The 19609-nt window shown below is 44.2% G+C and overlaps 1 long non-coding RNA gene and 1 pseudogene across 2 annotated transcripts in view; both read right to left on the bottom strand.

Moving 5' to 3' along the window:
• LOC146839048 (uncharacterized) overlaps positions 1-5611 on the bottom strand; it is a 32963-nt gene extending 27352 nt beyond the window's left edge. The window contains exon 1 of the long non-coding RNA XR_014960767.1: positions 5543-5611. This is a non-coding gene — a long non-coding RNA (uncharacterized LOC146839048). The remainder of the gene's footprint in view (positions 1-5542) is intronic.
• Positions 5612-9038: 3427 nt separating this feature from the next.
• LOC146839047 (uncharacterized) overlaps positions 9039-19609 on the bottom strand; it is an 89191-nt pseudogene continuing 78620 nt past the window's right edge. The window contains exon 3 of the transcript XR_014960766.1: positions 9039-12484. The product of XR_014960766.1 is annotated as an uncharacterized LOC146839047 (transcript). The remainder of the gene's footprint in view (positions 12485-19609) is intronic.

Genomic DNA, 19609 nt, shown 5'->3' with positions numbered 1-19609 from the left:
CAGCAGCTCCGGGTAGATTCAAGTTGGAGAACAAGAACAAGTCCAGAGTGTCACAGCACCCTTTTTATACACACATTCTTGGTCTGAAGGGGCAGGCAGGGGGAGAACCAGCTGGAACTGGTTATGGGGGATTCTTTACACTGGCCAGGCTAGGGACATCAGCCGCACCCCAGGGGGTGGAGCCAGCAGTGTCTGGGGAAAACCCAGCCTCATTCATGACACTCAAACCAGACGGTCAATCCACACGCAGATCCAGGCTCACTCCTCCCCTCACATCAGTATGCTAAACACTCCATTCACCACCGGGCAGACCCTCCCAGATCCTGGGAGCCAGGCTCACCAGCCAGCCCCGGCCAATCATACGCCAGGCACATATTCCACAAATATGCCAACTTCCAAAAGGGGGACTTCTACACTAGACACACTCATACCTCATATACCGTTGCGCAGCGTTCAACCTCACGAGTTCATACATACCAGACTTGACCCTGCACACCCTACGCACCGGGAACTACCGAGGACTCATCCATCCCCCATGTATTCCTATGGCAGGGTAGGTCGCTCTCTCCTCACACTCACTCAGAGGGGGAATCACCATCCCCAGGTTACATATACCATAAAAACTTCAGGGGCGGACCTGCCAGATGGGCCACGTCCAACACATGCCCCTCCCAGCCCAAAGGCAGGGTAGACCAATCACTACCGTGATGGACTTCCCTGCTTGCCGGGCGATAAAACATGGACGTGGCCCGCGCTACCGAGCCACCCTCCAGTTCAACGCCCACCTGGACCGATAGACACACACACAGGCTAAAGATTAAGAAAAATAACAAAATGAAAAATTAATAAAGGCATAGGCCCAACCAGGCTACCCCACTGGCACGCCTTAGTTGTCCGTGACTAGGACCAGGCCCTGGGCTACCCAGGTACCACTGGTCCCTGCTAATCCGGAGTGGGGGGTGGTAACCCCGGGCCCACAATAGCCCTTCTCCACTCCCTTTCTCATGGTAGCCACGCCTACCACTGTTCCTTCCACCTAGGGTCCGCACCCTCAGGCTTGCCAGAGGTCACGGGCAAGAATGCCCCACCCTACCTCTACTTCTGAGGTTCCGCGTTCTCCCAGGAGGAACACCCTCAGAACACACCTTCCTATCAGTTTCGGGACTTCCTCCCTCCACTGGTCCTCCACCTGGGAACTAGGCGTTCAGCTCTCCCCAAGGCAAGCCGCGGCAGCGCCAGCTGGTCTTCCTTGTCCGGGATACAACTTAACATAAATTCAATAAAACGAGCCGCGGCAGCGCCAGCAGGTCTCAAGGTTCAGCTCTCCCCAAGGCAAGCCGCGGCAGCGCCAGCAGGTCTTCCTTGTCCGGGATACAACTACCATAACTTTAACAAAACGAGCCGCAGCAGCGCCAGCAGGTCTCAAGGTTCAGCTCTCCCCAAGGCAAGCCGCGGCAGCGCCAGCAGGTCTTCCTTGTCCGGGATACAACTACCATAACTTTAACAAAACGAGCCGCGGCAGCGCCAGCAGGTCTCAAGGTTCAGCTCTCCCCAAGGCAAGCCGCGGCAGCGCCAGCAGGTCTTCCTTGTCCGGGATACAACTACCATAACTTTAACAAAACGAGCCGCGGCAGCGCCAGCAGGTCTCAAGGTTCAGCTCTCCCCAAGGCAAGCCGCGGCAGCGCCAGCAGGTCTTCCTTGTCCGGGATACAACTTAACAGAAATTCAGCCAGGGCGACACCTGACGCCTAAACCACATTCAGGGACACCTGACGCATCAGACACATTCAGCGGTGCACGGAACACATGATGCCTCCAACACATTCAGCGGGGTAAGGAAGGACAGGATTAACGTTGACTCAGCAAGCTCCCCATCCCGGAGAACTTATACTCCATTACTCAGCATACCTCAACATTCATGCACATACCGTCCCCTAGACTGGTAGGACAGTTTTTCCACCGCCCCCGATTCCTCAACCTGACCCTCGGGGCACGGGTACCATTATTCTAGGGCAGGGACACGGATCATACATATTTGACCACAATTTTGCAACCACCACTGGATCCCACCCTTCTGGTGAATCCAGAGAACCACATTACACTAGGGAGATGATTTACCCTCCCAAGCTAGGGACACTTAACTCGAACACATCTTTCACAGAACGGACATTTACGTAACTCTTAAAACAATAATCTCCTTTCTTTGCGACCAGGTACAATACAGCGTTTTGCAGGGAGGCCAGTTATCGTTGGGGTACTGTGCAAACACAAGTCCGGATCCCACCGCTTGCCACCAATGTAGGAAATGGGACCCCCGGCCGGCCAGGGCTTGCGCCACAGCCAGTCAGAGACCACCACTCCTACGAAAGGTCGACCCCTGCTCGCCCTCTAGGTAACGCGGCGCGGGCAGCCAGGCCTATCTCGGAGGACATGTGAAGCATTTGCGCACGCACCCACCAACAACAACCTCCCGGGCCTCCCACAAAAGGAACTCCACACCAAGTATATATATGAAAAATAGACTCTGTATTAAGCAGGACACATAGGAACACACATCGTACAAGGTGCCAGGGGCACGGGTAGGGGCTTCGGGGAAGAAGGTACAGCGCAGGGCCAAGGGACCACGGCCAGGAATCGCACAGGGGACATCTGGTATTCAGGGGGGGGGGAAATAGGACAAGGTACACAACAACAGGAGCACCCGTAGAGGTGCAACACAGAATACGTGTAGGGATCACATTAGACCTGGTCCATGGCAATCCACAGGCCAGCGGGCCTTTCTGGGGCAAGGTGCCCAAGTGTCTCGATGTTCATGGCAGGGAGCCCGGGGCAAAGCTAAACGTAGCAGTGGCCCACTAAGTGCTGGGCCACTGAGGGACCCCGTGGGAGCCTTACCGGCCCTGGGGAAAAGGGTACCAACGGGTGGAGCCACTCGGGCTCTGGGGGCAATGATACGGTGGAGCCTCTTGGGGCTCTGGGGGCAATGCCACAGGTGGAGCCTCGCAGGGCTCAGACCATTGGGGGGCACGCGGAGTCCCTCTCGGGGGACTGGGCTTCGTGGGAGGCCTCCCGGGCCTCGGGCACAACCGGAGATTCACTCGAGGGGGGGGGCGGACACCGACAACGTGTCCCGACGCCCCTCCTCCCTGTGGCTCGCAGCAGCACTCACCGGTTTTGGTGCGCCGGTCTCCTTCGCTGCGCCAGCCTTCTCCTTGTGCTCCGGGGCTCTCTCTCTCTCGGGAGCCCCGGGGAAGGTCAGCAACTTCACGGGGGTATCGTAGGAGCGCGGGGTGAGCTCCCGCCGCTCCTGCTTCGTCGTTCTTCTTCGGCCGGCCTCTCCTCTATTTCCCGGGCCGGCAGCCAATCACGGCGCGGCCTGGGGAATGACGCTAGCAGGGAATCCCGGGCTGGCAGCCAATACCAGCGCGGCCCGGGGATGACGTCACTAGGGTCCCGGGCGGCGGCGGTGAACTCGGGGGGGGGGAATCGACGAGGAGTGGGCTCCCTCGTAAGGTACACGGGCAGGGGATAGAGCGAGGTAGGCACTCGCTGGGGGTATCGCACCCCGGTAGCACGGGGTAGACGCCGGGTGAGCACCGGCTCGTTGAATGTAGCGCTACCAGCGCTGGTGCAGGAGTGAAGGACCCCAAAGTGGCAGGGGCAGGGAGCAGCGCTTCCAGGCGCTGGGCAGAAGGGACAGCGCTCCCCCAGCGCTAGATGCAGGCTACGAAAGTCCGTCGGTAGTCCAGGACCTCAGGGGGGCCCAACAGCGCCAAAGAGGGGAAGGGGCCATCCTTAGTCCAGGAGTAGGGCAGGGCCCAGGGAGGCACGCCACACTGAGCCCCAGCAGCAGCAGCTCCGGGTAGATTCAAGTTGGAGAACAAGAACAAGTCCAGAGTGTCACAGCACCCTTTTTATACACACATTCTTGGTCTGAAGGGGCAGGCAGGGGGAGAACCAGCTGGAACTGGTTATGGGGGATTCTTTACACTGGCCAGGCTAGGGACATCAGCCGCACCCCAGGGGGTGGAGCCAGCAGTGTCTGGGGAAAACCCAGCCTCATTCATGACACTCAAACCAGACGGTCAATCCACACGCAGACCCAGGCTCACTCCTCCCCTCACATCAGTATGCTAAACACTCCATTCACCACCGGGCAGACCCTCCCAGATCCTGGGAGCCAGGCTCACCAGCCAGCCCCGGCCAATCATACGCCAGGCACATATTCCACAAATATGCCAACTTCCAAAAGGGGGACTTCTACACTAGACACACTCATACCTCATATACCGTTGCGCAGCGTTCAACCTCACGAGTTCATACATACCAGACTTGACCCTGCACACCCTACGCACCGGGAACTACCGAGGACTCATCCATCCCCCATGTATTCCTATGGCAGGGTAGGTCGCTCTCTCCTCACACTCACTCAGAGGGGGAATCACCATCCCCAGGTTACATATACCATAAAAACTTCAGGGGCGGACCTGCCAGATGGGCCACGTCCAACACACATAAAAACCAGAACTGTGCTACAAAACAAAGTTTACGTTGGGCCAGTCCTGTGAAAGGGGGCCCGTTTTCACACTTGCAACGATTGTCTAGGATAGATAGGACAGGCATGATGCAAATTGTGAAAGGGAGATGGGCACACATGTTACTTCATCCCTTTGCAAGTGGGAGTTCAGAAATAAGGATCCAGCCCAAGTGAGCCTCAGACCGACGGAGCCTTGAAGCAGCAAGAGTACATTGTAGTTACCAGACAGCCCAAGAGCTCTAGAACCGGCAGAATCTACCCTCCAACACTCTACACAAGAACAAAAAGGAGTTAGAATAGCCTAGCCCTTTTCCATGCCACCCTACCCCACAGCACTGCCACCAACCCCACCACACTAACCTTGAAAACCATAGGCCCTTTCCCCAAAACACTGCCATCATCCGTTCCCACAAAACACTGGCCCTTTCTGCTAGCCATAAAGCTGCGCCCCCACACTGCAACCTACCCTCAAAACACTACACTGTCTGCTTCTGCCATAACACTGCCCTCTATCCTGCCACCCCCACCCAAGCTGACCCATACCCAACCATTGTCCCTATTGCCAAACACTGGCCTCTACACTCACCATTGTATCCTGAAAACACTGGACCCCACCACCAAAACACTAGTGAGATAAAGCTGGATGAGAAGGGGTGAGTGGGAGCCACCAAAGAAAGGCCAGAGGGCTCAACCAGTTTCAAGCAGTGGACGGGGCACTGGCGCGTTTGGTGGGCCCCATTAGAAAAATATTGGTCCACTGGGCCCGGTGTTCCACTGCATTAAAATCTTGCCTTGTCCCCGGTCCCAAGACATCCCCCATGGGAGATGCAACCCTGCAGTAATATACTGCCCCCTGTCAGGTGCCACCACGCTGGTTTACCCATGTCTCCTTCCATTTCCTTGCCTAGGGCACCCACAGCCCTGGGCGAGGATAAGGAAGAACAGGCAAGCGGTAGGAGTAGAGGAGACAGATGCACACTGCTGCAGCATGCCAGTATAACCTACCTGAGATTCTTTTTGGTGCCCCGTTCTCCGACGTACAGTCTGTTCTCTCCTCTGGCTGCAGAAGAGTCCAGGCTGCAGCCAGGAAGGTCCTCAGGTCCAGCGGCAGGTGGTGGAGTCCGAAGCCCTTCAGATGAATGCAAAACAGCAGGCAGGCCGGTGAGGAGTAAATAAACAAAGAACACATCACTTTCCTGCTGCTGAGACTCCTCCTTTTATTGGCCCATTGGCGAGCGCTGGATCAATGCAAGGACGAGGTAGCATTCACTGGCATTTTTATGAAAAGTGCAGGTTTGCTATAAAACTGGTGATTTTTTTTTGCACATCGCTACATCCTGGAGGGTCTGAATGACATAATGCTCCCAAATATAATCATGCCCTGTGGGAATCAGTGGCCTAAACTCTGCCAGCGAACACAAGCTGTTCAGGATAGATGTGTTGCAGCAAAGTTTGTAATATGTTGTGACTTGGACACAGCCAATTGCTTGGGGCAGGCGATTGGCACGAGTGTGGACCTTCGGTGCATTGCCTGGATTAGGTCTATATGCTTCTCTAAAGATACCCAAGCATCGTTACTGGACAAGCTATTCGATGGCTCTCGCCTTTTAAGCAAGAAAGCAGACTAGGCCCCAGACAGATTCCTTGGGTCTGTCTGCCTCCGCCTCGCAATTTCATCACAAATCTCGTCCCCTTTTGGCTACAGTAGGGTTTTTCAACACTGCCAGCGCCAGACCCTGCTGCAAACCCAGCAGGTCTCCCAGTTCTTTCATGGCCATGGCACACAAAGGCAAAGTCCAGGACATCAAGCCATTGAGTCACCTGTTGCTACAACTGGTGCAGCTGCAAAACCTCTTTGTGTCCTTCCAGACACCGACTCACCCTATTGTAGGCAGTATCCAACATTTTCTCCAGTGAATTAGATTATGCCAGTGGCAGACCCCTCTCCCTATTCCACCCAGACCTAACAGTGGTGGCGGATGTATCACTTCTGGGATGGGAAGGCCATATGGGAGACAGAGATTAGGGAACCCTCGTCACCCGCAGAGACCCAACTCCACATCAAGCTGTTGGAGTGTGAGCATTTCACTTGGCGGTGAAGGTCTTCCTGCCCACCATCACAGGAGGGCTGGTGCAGCTTCTCACAAACAAGACAGTCAATGACGATGATCTCATCAGGAAGTGTCACACTTGAACTTGTTTGACAGCGAGCCGAGGATTCACTGGCTGCAGTTGTTTGGGCCGATGAACGGGCGCTGGAACTGCTTAGTTGAATTTGACTTCCTCCCGGGTACGCTGCCCCGAGATACAGAAGAATCCTTACTAGGTTGTATTGAATATAGTGTGAGAAGCATATCGGAGAGGCTGCGATCTACCGTCCTGATGGTAATTAACTGGAACGGTTGAAACATTGACTATACAGGAGCTATTTCATATAAATTATGTCTTCGAAGAATCGCCTTTGCTTAACTTGTATTGTACTAAAGTAATTTACAGCCCTGTGTTTGTGTACAACATGTGGATCGGACTGTTTTATCATCATATCACTTTCATCATCATCATCATCATCATCATTTATACTTTATTTCGGCCTCTGGGGCCATTGAAATGCATCAATAAAACAGAAAATATACACTTCTGATCACTTTCATCTTGAGCACTGCGCAGTCATCACTCAACGATTTATATATACACTTGCTGCTGAGAACACAATTAGAATTTTTGGAAATGAAAAGGCCTCATCTGAATTCTAATCATGATAAAAATGATGAAATAATATCTGACCAGGGCCTGCATATGTGATACAGACCCGTGAGATAATCAACTCATAGACCCCTGTATTTGTTCACAGTGCACATGGGAAGTGCTTATATGTGTCTATGCTTGTCACTTCTGGAGCAGAATGACGTCGACACTGAGCTGCATGATGTCTCCTACTGCGTGCAGCAGGACTGCTTTAAAGTTTGAGGATCCAATCTGGCGTGTGGGGAATATTCACAAGGTAAGGAATCTGCAGGCAAGAAAGAGCACCAGAAAGAGCGTTACCGAAGGCAAGTAATTGGTTTGTTATATTTTCCTGCTGTTGTATATTATCTCATTCTGGGTGGTGAACTCCGCTTGCAGAGTTTTCCGTACTCCACGGAGCTCGCATAGTTCCTAAAAACTCCGCTACATGGAGCGTAGCGAGGCCTTTTTCTATGCTCGCGCTCTTCAACGTCATGTGCAGGAGCGGGGAAAATCCACCTCCTGATGAGATTTTTCCTTGTTCGCGCGCGCCACGACCATGGCGAGCAAAATCAATCACCTGGCGCAATTTCTCAAAGTGGGTAGTCGGATTTCTCAATGCGAGTGGTCGCGGCAGGTCACAACCACTCGCGTTGAGAAACCTTCCTTCGCATTAACAAAGCTGCCGCTCGAGTGGAAACAGCTGCACCCACTTGCACTGCACATGGTGCCATTCGCGATTATTTTTACAGAGCGGGACAAACACCAGGAGATCAATATCACCACGACCGGCATGACCCTTATGCACTCCGCTGCTCGCGGAACTCCGCGTAGACCACCAGAGTTTTTTTGAGTTCTTCATTGAGGAACTTCGCATAGGCTTAATATTATCATGGAAATATAGATATCAGTCATATGTTAAAAAACAAGGATGAGTAGAAACCTTTTGGGTGGAGTAAAATTTAAGACATTAATATTGTGATTTTTTGGGCAATTAGTTGATTTTTGCAAGCACTAACACTTCTCTTTGTAAAGTAAAGACCTTGAGAGTTTTGATACTCAAATTGTGGATTCTGTTGCAATTAAAAAATAATCCAGGCCTAAACTTTCTTTGGAAGTTGCATGAGGGCAGCCTAAGTTATCCTGCAATAGTTTCTTGATGAATCCTATTGCAACTACAATATGTGCTCTCTCATGTAAAGGCAGGTTGTTAGAAGCTTTTCTGCAACTCCAGATATGCCTTACTTTTCACCTTGTGTGGATGCATTTCTCATGTTTAGTGAGATCTCCTTCCTGAGTTAAACGTTTCTGGCTTTCCCCTCCTGTATAAGGCTTTAGTCCAGTGTGAATTCTCTCATGTGAAATTACATTGTATTCAAGACTAAACCTTATCCGACGTTCAAAACACACATAAGGCGTATTTCCCCCGTGTGAGTTCGCTCATGTCAAGTGAGAAATAATTTGTAACCAAAACTTTGCTTGCATTTCGAGCACTCATAAGGTTTTTCCCCAGAGTGGGATCTCTCATGAAGTATAACACTGTCTTTCAGATTCAAGCTTTTATGGCATAAGGATTTTCTCCAGTGTGGAGTTTCTCATGGTGAGATAGCGTTTTTCTCAGCAGCTTTTCTGGCATTCAGAGCACTCATAAGGTTTTTCATCAGTATGGAGTCGCTTATGGTTAGTGAGGCTGTGCCTATCAAATAAGAATTTCTGGCATTCACAGCATTGGTAATGTTTTTCCCCCGTGTGCGTCTGCTGTAGAGTGGGATTGAGTTTAAAATTGATGCTTTTCTGGCATTCGGAGCACTGAATTATTTTGATGGCATGTTTCCTTATGGAGCTTGTAACCAACTCTACCTCTGAATCTTTTCTGACATTTAGAGCACTGATATTTTATTTTCTCCAGTGTGGATTCTCACATGTTGAGTGAGATGAGATTTTTGGCTGAAACATTTTTGGCATTCGGAGCACTGATAAGGTTTTTCCCCAGTGTGGATTCTTATATGATAAGTGAGACTGCTTTTTTCACTGAAACATTTCTGGCATTCGGAGCACTGATAAGGTTTTTCCCCAGTGTGGATTCTTATATGATAAGTGAGACTGCTTTTTTCACTGAAACATTTCTGGCATTCAGAGCACTGATAAGGTTTTTCCCCAGTGTGGGTTCTTATATGATGAGTGAGACTGTTTTTTCCAATGAAACATTTGTGGCATTCAGAGCACTGATAAGGTTGTTCCCCAGTGTGGGTTCTTATATGCTGAGTGAGACGTCTTTTTTCACTGAAACGCATCTGGCATTCAGAGCACTGATAAGGTTTTTCCCCAGTGTGGATTCTTATATGATGAATGAGACTGATATTTTGACTGAAACATTTTTGGCATTCAGTGCACTGATAAGGTTTTTCCCCAGTGTGGGTTCTTAAATGCTGAATGAGACTGCTTTTTTCACTGAAACATTTGTCGCATTCAGAGCACGGATATCGTTTTACCCAAGTGTGGGTCCTTGTATGTTTAGTGAGTCTCATTTTGTCACTGAAACATTTCTGGCATTCAGAGCACTGATAAGGTTTTTCCCCAGTGTGGGATCTCACATGTGCAGTTAGAAGTGATTTAAGTTTGAAATCTTTTAGGCATTCAGAGCACTGATAAGGTTTTTCCCCAGTGTGGTTTATTGTATGTTGAGAAAGACTTCTTTTGTCTCGGAAATATTTCTGGCATTCAGAGCACTGATAAGGTTTTTCCCCAGTGTGGGTTTTTATATGCACCGTGAGATGTCTTTTTTCACTGAAACATTTCTGGCATTCAGAGCACTGATAAGGTTTTTCCCCAGTGTGGGTTTTTATATGCCGAGTGAGATAGCTTTTTTCAATGAAACATTTCTGGCATTCAGAGCACTGATAAGGTTTTTCCCCAGTGTGGGTTCTTGTATGCCGAGTGAGATAGCTTTTTTCAATGAAACATTTGTCGCATTCAGTGCACTGATAACGTTTTTCCCCAGCGTGGATATTTGTATGCCGTATGAGACTACTTTTTATACTGAAACATATCTGGCATTCAGAGCACTGATAAGGTTGTTCCACAGAATGGGTTATTGCATGTCGAGAAAGACTTTGTTTGTTACAAAACCTTTCCTGGCATTCAGAGCACTGATAAGGTTTTTCCCCAGTATGGAATCTCACATGTGCAGTTAGAAGTGATTTACGTTGGAAATGTTTTGGGCATTCAGAGCACTGATAAGGGTTTTCCCCAGAGTGGATTCGTGTATGTTCAGTGAGTTTGCTTTTGCAACTGAAACATTTCTGGCATTCAGAGCACTGAAAAGGTTTATCCCCAGTGTGGGTTCTTCTATGCTGATTGAGACTGTTTTTGTCAAAGAAACATTTCTGGCAATCCGTGCACTGATAAGGTTTATCCCCAGTGTGGGTTCTTCTATGCTTAGTGAGACTGTTTTTGTAACTGAAACATTTCTGGCATTCAGAGCACTGGTAAGGTTTTTTGCCAGAGTGGGTCATTACATGTCGAGAAAGACTTTGTTTGTTACAAAACCTTTCCTGGCATTCAGAGCACTGATAAGTGTTTTCCCCAGAGTGGATTCTCATATGTTCAGTGAAATAAGATTTACGGTTGAAACTTTTTTGGCATTCAGTGCACTGGTAAGGTTTTTCCACAGAGTGGGTTAATGCATGTCGATATAGACTCGGTTTGATACTAAATCTTTTCTGGCATTCAGAGCACTCATAAGGTTTTTCCCCAGTGTGGATTCTCATATGCTCAGTGAGATAAGATTTACGGCGGAAACTTTTTTGGCATACTAAGCACTGAGAGTGGTTTTTCCCAGTGTGCATTCTGTCAAATTCTGTGAGATAAGATTTATGGCTTTATCTTTTTTGGCACAGGTAACTTTTTTCCCCAACTTCGGTTATTTTGCCTCGATTGAGGCGGGTTTGAACACTGAATATGTTCTCACAGTCCGTGTTTTTATAAGGTGTATTCCTAGAGTTAATATCTCTATGTTTAGTTTTCTCTTCCTTATATGCCACGGTAAGAGTGAACCTGATTTTAGAGTCGGGCTTGTTTAGATAATGTTCAGCATTTATCTCTAAAAGAAATTGTGTATAATCTTCTTAACACTTGAATTGAACAAAATATGTCTAGAAGCAGCCCTGTAACACCTATCGAAATGTTTCAACCAGATAATAGTCTTTAGGTAATAGCCTCTCCGGCAGCAACTTATTTTGTGACTGAAGTTTTTCTCAAATCTATTTGTATAGGTTCTTAGCAATGCAGTGATAAGGTGTTAGTCTGATATTTAATGATTAAACTGATAAATACCTTTTTGCACTGACGTAATGGCAGTAACTGAGGACATTAGAACGTGCAGAGTACTATTGTGGATCAAAAGTCACAGAACATCTGTTCCTTTTACCCTTTCTATGTTTGGTGTAAGGTTAAGGTTTGTAGTTCTGAGGATGAGGATTTATGTACATTAGCTATAGCGCAACGGTGCTCCTTTAATCCATTTTCATACTGAACAGTTTTACATATCACTCCTGCACAACAGATAATGTTGAGGCGATTTGCATAGAATTACAGAACAGTACACAATAAAAAGGAAACAATCTGAGATATCATGAACACAATAAAGTGGTGAATTTTTGAGGTTTTCGCAAGAGTGAGCAGAGTGGGTCGTGGTGTTCTATCCAGAGGCATATAGTCTCAAACTTGCGTAGCTGGTTAAAAACGGTTGTTGAACAAGGGTGATTTTCCAATCTTTTGGTTGTTAACGTGTCAGCTTCGGAGTCTTCTTTCAGCGTCTTTTCTTTGATGGTATGCAGAAGAAACCTTTTGCTATATCTTTCTTTTATGCAGTGTGTGCTTCCTCTCTGGAATTACATGATGCTTTAGATGAACGTTATTCTGTCATGCTGAGGCAATTTGTCTTTCTGATAATATTTCAGATGAGGATGCTGTGATTGCTCTTTCTGGCATTATTTTCTGATGCTGTGTGCACAGATATGGCTTTGCTCTGGGTTAATGAAATGCAAAATTAGAGACTTCACTTACAGGTATAGTACTTTCCTCGCCACACCTAGATTTTTGGAAATTGTTTAAACGTAGAATGCTGTATGTCCTTCAGTTTTTCAAAATAATCCTTCTAATGGCACCGACATTCAGTTGCCTAGTGCTAAATCTTGCTTTCTTCGGCCGAATTTCAATCACCTATAGTATTAAAATTAAATAGTTAATACATGTAAATTTCCCAAAATATAATTTACAAGCCAAATCAATGCAGAATTTTGAAAATGTTGAGCTGTTCTTCAGACAGAGCAAAGTGTAGAATGGTAGCATGAGAGTACTTGGATGTAGGAGAGAGGATTTGTAGAATTTTTAACATTTTATGAAGCTCCTATGGAGTTGCAACATAGAATCCCAAAGGCAGAAATTAAAGTCATATGGACTGGCACCAAACAGATATTAAAAAAAAATATACTATTAGTATTTTTTATTATAGTATTATGAGGTCAGGAAAGGAGCGGCCACCTTTCCCTCCTATCAAAAGCAAAAGAAAAATACAACAAACACTAATATTGGATACGTTTAAAATAAAACAGGCAGGTGACATACAGTCCTTTAAATCATCTAAGGTCCATACATTTGGGAAACTGGGAAAGTCGCCGTCTAAGTTTGATTTTATGAAAGATCCAACTGGTGCTATGCTAACATTGCTAACTAACCCATATGATCTTCAACTCTAATTAAACCACTGAGTAGAACAAATATTATTTCCCCTAAGCAAGGAATAAGTGAACAAGGCCATCCTGAGTCTGAAGCTTTAGTCGAACGAATGTCAAATTCAACTAAGGACCAAGTCAACCATTGGGGTCAAATAACGGACCTAGAGATGTTAACTATTCCACTTAGTGGTTGTTCACAACAAGAGGACCCAAAATGCACAAATCTAACAATGGGAGATACTCAGCAATTACTACCAACTAGGCAACCAATGCCAATAGAAGTGCAAGTAAAGATCAGAAAAGCTAACGGTATAGGGGAACCATCTAATTTGGGCCAAATAAATCAACCAGAGCAAGAAGCTCCAAATGAACTAAATGGTGGGGTGAAAATTATAAGGGAAGCCAATACCCCACTGACATCGGATCTTAATCTGTCTAAAATAAATTCCGTTCAAAAACTGGACCAGCCGAAATGTAATCAAAATAATGGATCTCAAATTAATAGGGACAAATACAACAGCAACCCAGAAACCCTGCTGCGTTGGAGTACTCCGTATCAAAAAGACGTTTTGAATATTAATCCACAATTCATTAATTCTTGTGATGAGGAACATGATTTTCAAGTACCATAAAAACAGGAGTATAAGGACCTATCATTCATAAATGGGCAACACCATAGACCAGGTACTCAGGTACCAGGAAGTGGGAACGCTGGAGCAATTTGGGATTTATTCTTCAAAACCTCGCAATTAACTCTGGAAGCTTTAACATATCAGTCCAACAAAATGGAGGTCCAAATAGATCTCTTGAGTGCTATGGCATCGTCTGTTGCCGGAATTGAGCAGAAAAAAAAGGCTAAATAATCTAATAGTAAGGGCACAATCTCAGCCAATATCTACGTATGCAGAGTGTAGTTGTGCCCCAGCCCCACTAATTAACAAACTGGCTCCCATTCCGGATATTTTAAAAACAATAATTGACGATGTAAAAGGGAATTTTCCTAATGTGGGAATTCAATCCATCAAGACCGACTGCCCCTCTAAAGATACAATAAAATGTAAAGACAATACTATTGTTGTTAAAAAAAAAATAGATCATAAAACAAAAGAACAAGAAGTGATAAACCTATGCTCGACACAATCAACAATGACAGACTCCGCTCTGGAAGTTCATCTATCAAAAAGACAGAGGAAAAAACAAAGGAAAGCAAGAAATAAAGCTTCTAAAAGTATAAAAAGTACAAATGCATCAGATATAGTGAGATTGAACACTGGAAACAACCATGACCAAATATCATATTGTGAAGGTGAGGGTTAACAAATGTCTCCAACAAAACCCTTTTACCCTCTATTTAACAAGGATCTATCGGAGGTACAAGCACTTATGAAAAATAAATGCTTAAACAAGCAAGCTGATAGTATAAAAATGATAGAGAATGGGAAAATTCAGTCCTTAGAAATGCTGCAAGTGGAGGAATGTAATAAATAGGCGGAAAATAAGCCATCACAATTGGAAACAAATAGAGCAAAGAGTGAGAGTATCAGATGGGATGAAAAAAATAGAGATTTGTTAAAAACCTGTTAGTAATCATAATGGAAGGTTAATTAAGCATGCTCAAGGTGAAAATAGCCTGCAACAAATTAAATTAAATAACCCAGATCAAAAAGGAGTGGTGCAGGTAATTTTTACGCCGGAATATAAATCTAGGGGTAATAATGATATCTTGAATCGCGGGAACATATTAAAATTGTGTAATGTAGTACCCTCATTAAAGAAAATTAAATGTACCGACATAGAGTCAATTGAATTCCTCACAATCAAGAATAATAAATCGAGAATCGACATTAGTAACTTGGACATCATCTACTGCCGCCAGCCTTATTATGCATGAACATAATCTCTTTCAGGACTGGGGAATAAAAATAACAGCTCCCTGCAACCTTCCTATCCTAGCCCTTTTGTTTCATCAAAATTACAAAATCATAACCAAATGAGAACCGGGAATAATAAGAAATACTCAATATTAAAAAACCCCATAGGTATGACCAACGGGCATCTTTTAAAATCATTAGAGGAAAAAAAAGGAGACCTATTATTTGACACTGTCAAATTAGGTTGGCTAACAGCAGCCCTCCATAGTCAGGCGGGATTGACATCTACAATCTGATGTTCTTTTAAGGGGGCCAACAATTATGAATGAAAGAGTCAGATTATGTTCGAGGAATATAAATGGGGTTCACGCAAAGATTCAGAGTAACAAACTAGCTACTTTGTGCTGTTTTCAAATCATTTGTTTACAAGAGACTTGGGCTTTAGTTCCTTTTAGATTGGAAGGGTGTAAGGGCTATTACTCATTAGCTAAGAGAACAAGTAACTATGGCAGACCTTGTGGGGGTTTGGCTATTTTTATATCAACTGAGCTAAAAATGGAAAGTGAAATGGATGTCCAAAGTCAAAAGGATTATCTAATTGTCAAAATACGATACAAGGAACAAAATATAATTAAACCTCTTGTAGTAATCAACGTATATATTCATCCCGATATTAAATCACAAAGAACAATGGCGACCAATTTGATAATTATGATATTGCAGCAACTGGACAATGACACCCAAACTGAGGTTATTATTACCGGTGACTATAACATGAATATGCTATGGTCCTACGATAGAGATGTTGAAATACAACGGCAAAATTACTTATGGTCAATTCCAAGTTTTTCATCAACAATGGGTATGAGGGAACAAAAGAATGAAAAAAATCGACAAGACTCCTGTAAAAGAATTAGAAACCATAGGTCTAAGAGTGCTAAATGGGCGATTTCTTCAAGATTCGCCACCAGCATGGACTTTTCAAGTAGGGGATCATAGGTCTAGAATAGATTATACCATAGCATTGTTGAATCTATTTCATAAAATTTTGTCTTATCAGATAGAGGGAACAGATATAAGCGACCACGATCAACAAATAATTGAGTCAAACCTAAATGGCTTAAGATTTGAAAACTATACTACACTTCCAGGAGAAATAACGAGAGTAAATTATAAGAAACTTTATTGGTCAGATAACACCAAAGATCCTATTACAAACATTGCGCAGGCAATTGTTGATTTTCACTTCGAATGAGATTAATCAAATGCTGTCGGAAAATGGTCTCTCTTCACAAAGGAATTATTTACCAGTCAATCTCAAAAATATGCTAATAAAGGTCAGTGGCGAAAAAACCCAGCATGTTCATTGGTGAAAATCTCATTTGAAAGCCATCAATTAAAAAAAGAACGTAACAGAATCCTGAGATTCGTAAAAAAGTTCCCAGTTAATTTAATTTACAGAGTAAAACTTAAAAAGATAAATACAGAAGTAAGGAAAATGGTCTGGAAGGACAAAATGCAAGAAAAGCAATTGTTGTGGGCAAAAGCTCTATATGCTTGCAAAAGGAGTAATTCAAGAGGCTTCTGGATTCTAGTAAACAAACTGAGTAGATCTATTAGGAAATCTACTTCATCAACAGTAACTGAATCCGAATGGGTATCGTTCATAGATATGCATTTGAATCCTACTCCTAGCATGGCTGTGATTGGGCTATAAAGGAATAGGAGGAGAAAAGAATAATAACTCAATAGAGATAACAGAAAACCAAGTATGTGAATTAATAAAGAATCAGAGATCAGGGCTCGAAAAATCCAAAAAAGGTACTAGTCCTGCAGGTCTAGTGCCTTGGAAAATCCCCTCGACCTCACTTCAACCTACTTGACCTCCGTTTCCGAAAACGGAGCAAAAGTGACAAGACAACAATATTTAAAGGCATCTTTATTGCTCATTCCCTTTGTGAGCAATAAAAATGCCTTTAAATCTTGTTATCTTGTCACTTTTGCTTCGTTTTCACAGACAGAGGACAAAAGTTAGTTTCTCTTCCTACTCGCCAGAAAGGGCGAGTAGGACCTAAAAATAGCTCGTCCTCATCAATTCTCCCTCGCAAATGCGAGCGGGCGAATGGGTTTGTCGAGCCCTGCAATGGTGCCCCAGGCCCAAATGGGATTCCCGCTGTGTTGTATAAGGAGGAAGCATCTTATTGGTCGAGCTATCTAACACCAGTATTTAATCATGCTCTCCAATAAAGAACAGTCCCCGAGTCATGGAAGGGATCTATAATTTCTCCTACATATGAAAGTGGGGACTGGTCCCTTCCATCCAATTACAGATTAATTACGCTCCAAGATATTGAAGCTAAATTATTTGCATCGGTTCTACTTAAGGAGTTAATTGATTGGGCTAATGAAAACCATTTAATTCCACCGAACCAAACGGGTTTTGTACACGGTCAAGGTACAACAACAAATATGTTAATACTGGGAATATTAATGGAAAAATATAAAACAAAAAAACAGTAATTATATTTATGTTTCATTGATTTTAAAGCTGCCTTTCACTGCGTAAAATAGGCAGATTTTATGGAGGAAACTGGATCGTTATGGCATTAGCTCCAGCCTTTTAAATGCAATACAATTGTTATATACCAATACTTGGACAAATGTCCGGCTAGGGAATGGCTCAAAGCCTTCGAGGAAAATTAAAACAACTCAAGGCCTAAAGCAAGGGTGTGTTTTAGCTCCATATTTATTTAATCTATTTTTATCAGACTTTACCCTTGCAATGAACAATGAGTTAGCAGACTCACCAAAGCTGGCTGAGAAACAAAAATCGAACGTATTATACGCTGAAGACGTTGTCCTGCTAAGCCCAAAAAGGATAGGACTGCCGCGATTAATAAACAAAACATCAATGTATGCAATTGAGAACAAAATAACTATTAACGAAACGAAAACAAAAGTAATGGAAGCCAGTACCAAGAAACGGAAGGGCAGTCAATACAAATAGTACCACAAAAAGCGGGAGCTAGAAAAAGTTCAATGTTATAAATATCTTGGGATACTGTTTGACGAGAAAGGATCTTTTTCATACCATAAAATAGAGATGAAGAAAAGATCCAAAAGTCTATAAAGGGCTTTTCGCCTACTTTATAGCTCCCTGGGAGGCCCAACTTATACCCCATTAATAAAAGTAAAAAAATCAAAATTGCTCCTGAGCCTTACATATGGAAGTGAAATACTCCGTGGTTATGGATCCTGCATTATTAAATAATGCTATTACAAATACATTTAAACATCTGTTTCGGCTTCCACTTAATGTATCACCTGCTCAGATAAGGCTGGAATTTGGCTTTTGTAATCAACAATATGCAAGAATGGGTCAGTACGCTAAGACCTGGAGACAAATCAAAACTAATATCAATCACCCAATGTGCACATTTTTGTGGAAAGAAATGCAACAAAATGAAAAATTGTCCTTCTATAAATATCTGCAAAAAGCTCTTGAAGAATTGTCAATTGCTGAGATCTGAGAAATGTCTTTAACAGTACAAAGTTTTAAGAAAACAATTAACAAATCAGATAAATATTTGTCTCTTTTAAAAGACAAAGAACTGTTTATTAAGAGATCCCACGCATGGATGCTGGTCCAGGAATATACAAGTCTTAAGGTACAACCATATTTGAAAATACCATGGTCTCTACAAACCAAAAACACCTTACCTGGCTTAAAACATGTAGTGCCCTGGTTGAGATCATCTAAGCCGACTATTTGCAGACTATGCAACCTATGAGACGAAAGTATTTTCCATATTATTTGTATATGTGCAGTAATGATGGCGTAAAGAAATCGATATTTGAAAAACTGCTTCATTGACAGAGGTGTTCGTACCTGCAGACATGACATGGCAGTTTGTTTTAGACCAACGGATATTAAAATGAACACCAATTTTACTAAATTTATAATACTTGTTAAAATGGAAGTTGGATACTTGTGAGTTGCTCACAGGAAATTTGGAAGTCTAAGATAATTAAGGAGAAAATTTAGGACTATTTTTAAGATATCACACATAAATTACAAAAATATGAATTGACACTATATTAAGTCCTGGAAAGATGACGGTCTGATGTAATGTCTATAAATTGTGTTTATGTTATTTAAGAAAACTAATTTGGTATTATTGAAATTTTAAAATTATCGGTCTTTATTTTAAATTGGTGTATTTTCTTTAAGAATGTAGAAATTGTAAGATTTTTGTTAATCATGCAAATACAATTTACCTTACTCCCTCTGTTAGAAAATGCTTTCCCCTTCTCTCCCCTGCTTCACCTATCTCCCCCCAACCAACCACAAGCATATATCTACCACCTGCTTAAAACAAGTGGTAAATAAAAGCAGAAAAACGCGATGAAATAGTGAATGGCATGTGGTTTGACAGGCAGAAGAATCTGTTCCTCGTGGCAACTCCCCAGTCCATGGCGTCAAACTTGTAACTGCACGTTACTGGGGTAAATCTACCACAAAACAAATACATGAGATTTTTCTGCCACCCCAGTATTGTGCAACTTCTAACAAGGGACTATGAGAGGTCTTGGACCGGTGCTGTGACCTGGAGGGTCACACCAAGTGTGCCCTTATTTAAGGCAGAGGACTGTCATGGGTTTAACAGCTAAAGCGGTGGTGGCAATGCACCCTGTTGTAAGGATCAATAGCCTGATGAGATCTTTGCATCACGGTCAGT

This window comes from Triturus cristatus, chromosome 4_2 (assembly GCF_964204655.1).
Source record: "Triturus cristatus chromosome 4_2, aTriCri1.1, whole genome shotgun sequence".
Classification (NCBI taxonomy): domain Eukaryota; kingdom Metazoa; phylum Chordata; class Amphibia; order Caudata; family Salamandridae; genus Triturus; species Triturus cristatus.
This window is presented reverse-complemented; position numbering and strand designations above follow the sequence as displayed.